Source organism: Morone saxatilis, unplaced genomic scaffold (genome assembly GCF_004916995.1).
Source record: "Morone saxatilis isolate NCDOM2014 unplaced genomic scaffold, NCSU_SB_2.0 Contig23, whole genome shotgun sequence".
NCBI classification, from domain to species: Eukaryota; Metazoa; Chordata; class Actinopteri; family Moronidae; genus Morone; species Morone saxatilis.
The window spans coordinates 15,691,620-15,697,191 of record NW_023339796.1 but is presented as its reverse complement, the minus strand read 5'-3'; the positions used below and the strand labels follow the sequence as shown (position 1 = coordinate 15,697,191).

General features: G+C 42.9%; 1 protein-coding gene across 1 annotated transcript in view; it reads left to right on the top strand.

Moving 5' to 3' along the window:
- Positions 1-5,572, top strand: part of LOC118335041 (SPRY domain-containing SOCS box protein 4-like) — a 64,895-nt gene that overhangs the window by 485 nt on the left and 58,838 nt on the right. The gene's annotated exons all lie outside the window — the stretch shown is intronic.

The following is a 5,572-nucleotide window of genomic DNA, read 5'->3' as shown; positions in this document are numbered from 1 at the left end:
TGTGTGTGTGTGTGTGTCAGTACTTCACAAGGTAAGGCCTTACCTCACTGGTCATACTGGTCATCACCTCACCTTACATCCTACATAATGGGATGGAAAGGTTGACTGAGTCTCTGTATTGAATGAGGTGGCATGGGGAAACCATGCATTCTGTGTCTGTGGAATAAGCAGAATAAGTATAGATTTCCAACCTTTTATGGCTTTAAAATGAAGCAGTCTCATTTTTTTAATTTTCTTAAATTTACCATAGTTTATTGGCTGTGTGTAGAAACCTAATATCTTAAAGGAAGTGCCACAGGAGGTGTAACTCTAATACCATTAGTTGCTTTAGTGTAAAGGGACAGTGCCTTTCCTCTAGACGGGCTCTATAATCAGTTCTCTCTGTGGCTACACCTTGACATTTACTCAGTTAACATGGGTAATGTGACATGGATGGGGAAAATGGAGAGCGGGGAGCGGAGGAGAGGAACCCGGAGTGTAAAAGAAGAGCAGAGGACAAGGGAAGGATGAGAGTGTAAGAAGAGGAGGGGAGACAGGAGCCGGTGAACAGGGGTGCAGCGTCACTTCATTGGGTTTACTAACAAGTAATGGGCTCAAAAGTGTGTGTGGGTGGATGGAGTCTGCCAGTTGATGGATGACCTGTCGAGATAAAGGAGGGGGGTTGGTTGGTGGAGAGAGACGGAGCGATAGAGAAATGGAGGAGGAGGAGGAGGGGATGGGGCACTTTAATGGTGACAGGGGGTCATTCATCTGTCTGCTGGATCTGACCAGCCGGTCACTATGGGAGATCGGACCGCTCACCAGCATCTCCGCTCAACGCCTCGCTCTCTTTTGTTGCCTTTCACCTTCTGTCCACACTTCCCAACTCTTCTTCTGCTTCCTCTGGAGTTCCCCGGCGACTTTTTAATGCTCTCCGCACATAATGTTTCATGCATCTCCCTCCTAACTCACAGTGCCGTCTCTTCAGCTCTTGGACTTCTAGTTTCAGTGCACTTCTTCCCAACTGTCTGTGGCACGTCTGCTGAAGTTTCATTTGCTTTCAGCACAGTTAAGTTCAGTCCAACTGAGCACTTCAGCTTCTTTTTATCTTTTACTGTTTAAACTGCAGTTCAAATACTTGTTCACTCTTCTGCTAAGAGAACTCCCACTTCCAATGTTTGTTCTGCTGCTTTCAGTGACCCACACACTGACAAAGACTTAAACTTGAACTTTTGACTCTTACCCTTACACTTGAAGCGTTTTTACCTGTTTACACCTGCAGTTGTCAGTATAAGCAAGCACACTTGAATTTTCCTCAAAATGTAGCCTTCTCTAGTTCTTGTCGGACATTCTTTGCTCAGCTCTCTCCTTCTCCTTTCTCATGTGCTACCGCTCTGTCTTTACTTCCTGCTTTTTCCCTCCCTTTTTAAAAATCTCCCCATGTCCCATTTACCCTCCAGAGGGACTAATAAGCAGCATTATGAGTCAGTGAGAGGAGAGAGAAGCAGATGGGATTCAGCTTGTCGGCCAGATAAGGGTTTTTAACTCTGCTGCGTCTTATCACACCCTGTCACTGCTACTTAAACTGAACAGATACTGCCTGGCATTATGTATAGACTGGTAAAAATCCTCAAACCGAGATAGTCGAAGTTCTGTCTGAAGCATGTTGGAGTAATCCCTGTACTTAGGGCCGCTAGTGATTTCAGAGTACTAATTTCAATGCAGCGATGCTGAGATGGGCGACTTTTTCGGGTGGTTCACAAAGGCAGCAGCCGCCCAGGAGTTGACTCAGTGTTATTGCGCATCAATTAATCAACATCTTGGTCATAGAGTAGAATTTGTAATTAGATTTTAGGTCCATTTCTTGCCAGTTGCCGGGCATATTTCTCATCTGCATTCTGGTCAGTGCCCCGTGTGTCCGCATGCTCATCATTTAGTGACACACGAGGCCATTTGGTGACATAACAGACAACATTTTGTAGTCGGTGAGAGCTGCTTTCCATCAGCCATCATTATTTTTAATTACTTTATTTCCCTGCCTTCCCCCACTGTGCTTGTTGTGCACCACAGCAGAGTACCACAGGAAGCAGCCTCTGTCAGGAAGCAGACTCAAAGATCTAAACCTGTGAAGCTTCAAATTAGACTAAATCAAGGCACAAAATAGATCACAGAGTGTTGTATCTCTAGTGGTGAGAGTCACATTTTGGCAAGCATAAGCAAAGTGTAAATTGGTGCTTTAAAATGATTTTAAATTATGTATGTATCAAACTAGGGCTGAAACTAGCAGTTATATTATATATATTATATTGTATATTATATATATTATAGCCTGACCCTTAAACTTTTCATCTAGTCTCTACCTGGGTCTGTAAATACAATACAAATACATTTCTACTAAGTTTTATGTAAAGAACTGTGTAATTGTGTAATATTTATTAAAATTGGAACATAGCTCCTTATAAACCCAAGTAAATAATAATGCATTACCCATTCTTCCCTAGAAACTTAAAGCTCCATGTGTTTAGTAAATGTAACTTTCTGTTCAGTTGACCTGCTGTGCCCTGATGGAAAGAGTCTCTGGGTTATGCCACCAGTTAATTGGAAATAATTAATTGGAAATGTACCAATTGAACACTGACTTGTTTTCTCTATAATTAGTACCAAATTACACATGCTTTTGCTGTGTTTAATGCTAAATATTAGCAAATGTACACATGGTAAACATCTGCATGTTAATATTGTCATTGTGAGCATGTTAACATGCAGCTCACGGCACCACTGTGCCTAAGTATAGCCTCGCTGAGCCGCTACAATGGCTGTGGACTAATTTTCTGTCGATTGACTAATTGGTTCAGCTCTAGATAGATAGATTGATGTATGTCAGTGTCTGCCAGTCTGTATCTGTCTAGTTCAGTGTCGGTGTAGCCATTTATATCTCTCTGTCCTCGGACAACCATGTAAATGTATGCATCTTACACTGGCAGATGGAGTGGGAATTAATTTATATTCAGCAGCCTTTGTTAAGTCAGTGATAGACTGCTGAGCTTACAAAAACACACACACACACACACACACACACACACACACTTAAGTACACATACATAAACGTCACTCAAGGAAAACAGCACTCTCATGCACTGCTGCACTCTGAAGTCAGTGACATCAACTGCTGCAGAGAGAGGCAAACAGGAAGACGATGTGTTCCTCCTGCCCTTGACAGGTGCTTAGTGTCTAAATGTAGTGTACAACCTGTGTGTGTTCACCTGTGTGTTTGTGTGCATGTAGGCAGTGTTTTATGCCCGTTGATGCACTGGTGACTAACAGAGGCCATTGCAATGACAGCATGACTCAAGCAATAGTGCACTTTACAGTAATATAGGCAGATTTCCTCCTGGTGCCTGTCAATACAGTGAGTGGCAGAAGTTCATTCGGAAAGTCACATGTCCCCAAGAATCGGCCACTGTGGGCATTTTTACTGGTGAATCTCCTTGGGTTTTAGATTGCTCATCAGCTCACTGGGGCGAGGTTGATGCTGCTTGTCATCTCGTTGTCATCCTGCGTGATATGCCTCAGTTTGTTGAGGAAGGATTGCAGAAGTGAGTCGTTAACCAAAGTCCTCTTCACAGGGAACACGGCCTGACAAGCCAGCAGTGGGGTTGGAGCCCTTGGGGAGACAACAGGGAACGTGAAATCATTAGTGTTGTGACAAACAAACCGTATTTACAACTAATGTCCACTCCTCGTAAAACCCAGTCATCTCAGCTCATTTCACCACTACGTGTCTCGTCTTGTCACGTATCGTTTGACTTCCTGTTGTTACCAATTATCTCGTCTGACATCTTGTCTGATCTGATTGGAAGTTTGCTCTATTTGTTGGTTTCTGAGTAAAGAGGGCTGTGTGGAGAGAGTGATGGTGTGCTCATTTGCATATAAATGACAGCAGTGTCTGAGGTGCTGGGCCCTCGCTCGTTTGTCATTTCGTGGCGATTCAATGTCCGCATGTTTATGTGTGTGCGTGTGTTTTTCCTCTGTACTGAAATGTTTCTTTGCTCTTTTCTCTGTGTCAATCAGCTCTGAATCTTGAAGGCTTCCATGAGACTATCCGATGGCTTTTCCAGTTGGAAAAAATCAATTGACTCGTCCTGCAATGTAAAACAGGCATGTGATCATATCGGCCAGAGCGAAAAACTTCAGATAATTGTGAGGAAAGTGCGATGGAATGAAAACTAACAGGGTGCATTAACTGCTCTGATATGCTCTTGGTGAACAACAACTGTCTGGTTTGATGTTGCATCCATTTTTGTTTTACTAAAGGGAAGACAATTTCCTGCCAGAGACTCTCTTTAAAAGCCTTGAAGTGTTCTCACGTATCGTCTCAGAGTGTTTTTGTAACGGGAATCCTGGCTGACTTCTCCAACTATTTACTTATAAACCCAAAAATAGACCAGATAGCAGTCTGAGGCCTGTTTACCACACATCATATTCACACTGATATTAGGTGTATTATTAGATTTGTCCTCAGGCTTTAAAGGTAATGGAATAAACCCAGTGCTGTGACATTTGTGGGAAACCCCGCCAATGACACATTTTTGACCGTAACACAGCCTTAGGGCTGGGAAATGGGGCCAAAATATGACAGCACAGTAATGATAAATGTTAAGATGGATACCGCCAGTATTATATGATCATGTTTTAAATATGCTACACTTTAAAGCATTAAAGAAACAGTACTCGACACAACATACAGACTTGTTTGAAGCATACTGAGAGAGTTTGTTACGAATACAGATGTAGAATGAAAGACAAGTCAGTAGCATATGACTGGATGATGACAAGGTGTTGTAGTTTTTTAGTGGACCACTCACTAAATCATGTGGGGAGATGTTTTTTACTGAACGTACCTGGATGAACCAGATGAGATCAGTCACCCGCAGGTCGACTCTCGATGGTGTTTCGCCCAGCTTGGCAGATACTCAAACCCCAATGGGAGTAAACGGAATGTGTTTTGTTTTTTTTAAGTCGTCACAAAAATAAGTGCTGCCATAACTGATTATTGATTTGACTCCTCGCACTGTTGAGTCTAAGCAATTTCTGTCCACAGCTGTCGAAGAGAATTGCCGCTGTGGCAGTTCAGCTCCATATATCCACCCACCTATTATCAGTTCAACATCATATAGCATCGTTCACGCTTGAAGTGAGCTCTCCGTATCAGATTGAGCAACTCTCAGAGCAGCAATTGCAAAGACAAAAACAACTAAGGCAAAGTTTTGCTTTTATTGCAATTATGTTGCAGCAACAAAAATAATGGCTTGTATGGCCGAACTGCGCAACACTGTTGATATTATCTGCTAATACTGTGGGACAGCCTGTGTTTTTAAAAAAGTGTGAGGGCATTTCCTTCTCTGCCTCCCACCCTCTCTCTTTGTCTCTCTCCGTCTATTTTCTGGCCATAATTACAGAGCTCATGAAAGCGTTTAGAGTCTCATGAATATTTAGATCTTGGAGGGGAAGTGTCAGGGGAGACCCATGTGTGGCTGGTCTGCCCTAATTATGGAGATAGGCCTCCATACCCTCTCTCTCACACAGACACACA